A 3050-nucleotide genomic window follows, 5' to 3' on the forward strand; every position below is an offset into this window, starting at 1 on the left:
ATGCATACACAATTCTCATTTTCATGAGCAGCTATGTCTTTCAAAAGCTCACTCAATGAGATATCTACTAGTACTTCCTTTTGGAAGTGATCCTTCTGTTTTAACATTTTCCTTCTTCAAAATGATCTCTAGGGGTGCATAAAGGGCATTTTCACCGTGTCTGGAGTTTCCTGGACCCACTCACCCACCCTAGGGTCAAAGCCATCTTTTGCAAAATTTTCAGAAAATATTTTTGCCACGAAATAACAGGAATTCTCTTTAGGGACCCAGGAAGCTCCAAAAACGTGGGGAGAAAGCCGGTCTGAGTCCCTCTATGGAGGTTGAGAAGATATAAAAGTTTTAAATAAATAATGCTCCTATTTCTATTTTGCAGATATGGGTGCATGGGGAGGTGATGCCCTCCAAGACCTCCAGGGCAGGGCTAATGTCATCCCCTTTCACAATTGCCCACTCCTGCAATAGACAAGCCTCCTGAGCTATTTCCAAAAGTGACTGAGAACTGGAATGTTTCAAATTGCACATATTAATGAGACACAAGTCATGGAGTGTGCCGTTTTAGTGAATAACTATAGCTGTGACAATTGCGAACATGGGAAGAGCTCAGATGGATCAGACTCAATGTGAAATCCAGCATTTTTTCCCCATGGTAGCCAACCAAATGCTCCTGAAAACCCAGAAGCAAAACTAGATGACAACGGTCCTGTGCTGCTGTACTGGTATGCTATCCCTCATAGCCATAATATCTAATATTTACTTGATAGCTTTATCCTTCCTATAAAATAAAATCTAGGATCCAAGTTAGAGTCTATCAATTAGTATGCATGCTGCTGTGGGAAAAAATGCTTCAAATGAGCCAATGGTTTAATAAAGCTATTATGACGTCATGTAAACCAACGTAATTTTATTAACCACAAATAATTTTCTCAGACTCTTTTAAAGCATGTTGATCTCGCAAGTGAATTGCTATCATTGAAAAATCTTGAAGGTGCTGGGGAGAGCTGTGCAAACAGGACGTCTTAGAGATTCCTCATTTATAGAGTTGTCATAAATCGAAGCCAACTAGATGGCAATTAACAACAAAGTCATTTTACTAGTCTGTTGTAGTAAAAACAAGAGTGTTTTTTCCCATTTAAAATATGAATGTATCATGGTACAAGTTTTTGAGGACTATCGTCAAAGCCACTTTTTTTTGTGTAAAGAGCTACTTGAGGAACTGCAAATCGCTTCTGGTGTCAGAAAATTGGCTGACTGCAAGGACATTGCCCAGGGGATGCCCAGATGTTTTACCATCCTGTGGGAGGCTTCTCAGAGGTCCCCGCATGGGAAACTGGAGCTGACAGATTAGAGCTCACCCCACCCCCCGGATTCGAACCACCAACCTTTCAGTCAGCAGTCCTGCCAGCACAAGGTTTTAACCCATTGCACTACCGGGGGCTCCTTCTCAAAGCCACTACTATACCATAAGTGATGTAAAATGCAAAATACAAAATTGCAACTCGATAATTAAAGTTATACAAAATAATCACAGACATAATTCAGAGTAGCAGTAACAAACAGCAGCATGAATGACATGTCAAATTCATGTTTATGTCAAGCATCACGGTGCATATTTTGCATATATTTGAACTTTTAACTTAGTCGTCACAGACTGTTGTCACACTTTTTTCCTATTTAACCTCAAGTGTTAACATTTCCCTCCTCGTCAGCACTGAATCTGTCAACTGCAGGGAACACTTCATGCATCCGATGAAGTGGAGTTTAATCCGCCAAAGCTTATGCTATAATACCTTTAACAGTAATTTTTTTTATTATTTTCCAAGAGTTCAATGTGAATTCATCACATTTGGCTCATATTTATGAGCACTTGAATGGAACAATAATATATGTCTACAGGCAATTGGGAGGAACCTGGAGATGCCTAGATGTGATCTGCCCTTTTCTTGGATCTTTCACTATTAATTATCACATCTGGTAGAATTTCAGCAGGCATTTACTTCTACTTTGTAAGTTCTAACTGCACAGCATAATTTTATACAATTACAAAAAGGAGAGAAGGAAGCATACTTTGCTGCTTTTATTACATTTGATAAACAACAATAATTTTTATTTTTAAAAACAGAGGACAATTTAATCACATACACCCTATTTGAATGATAGAGAATGGTCAAAGACTGTAGCTCTGAATATGTGTTTGTACCAAATTTCCTTCCCTATCTGTTTGCTCTGGAAGGAATAAATTCTGGCACAATGCATGGTATTACGATACTGTGCTTGAATTCAGTAGTTCCTATATGACATGGGCCAGGCATATACTACAAAGTGATATGGCCTGATCTGGTTGGATGCACTGAAAACATACCACAACAGGTATAGTCACATCTGGGGGAGGGATGGTCTTGGAGGAAAGCTCCTTGGCATGGAAGATGGAGCGACAGCACCCTCCTGTGGCCAGAGTCGAGCACAGCCTCCAAGATGCTGGAAATAAGATGGGGAAAACTTACTTTATTTCTGTTTGTGTTTGCGTTGTCTGTCCTTGTTAAATCTATAATCAGCATTGATTTTTCCTGTATGTGTGTTGTGTAAGCCACTCGGAGTCCCCTTTGAGGTGAAAAGGGCGGGGTATAAATACTGAAAATAAATAAATAAATCCACTCAAAGCACTAAGATCTTAGTAAGAAAAAGTTATTTGGCCATATCAATTTTAAACTACAACATTGTTTTAAGGAGCTGAATAGTAGAAAAATGACAGCTTATATTTTGTAGGTACTATGTAACTATGTACCTACAAAATATTGCTGTATGTATTATGACATTCAGTAATCATCTTTCCTTATTTAAAGTGTACATGTTGTAGATAATATTACACGATGTTATATGTAGTAATACTACTGGAAATCTTGTAGAAATGAATGCTCTGTGGTTTCCTCAAAACTGTCAACAAAAAAGTGCACTGAAAATAGTTTCTGCAAAAGATCTGAAAAATAGTATGAACTAAAGGGAACTAAATGTCCTCAATGGTTAGTACTTGAAAATCACCACTAAGATCCATC

The sequence above is a fragment of the Anolis sagrei genome, chromosome 4, assembly GCF_037176765.1.
Source record: "Anolis sagrei isolate rAnoSag1 chromosome 4, rAnoSag1.mat, whole genome shotgun sequence".
NCBI lineage: Eukaryota > Metazoa > Chordata > Lepidosauria > Squamata > Dactyloidae > Anolis > Anolis sagrei.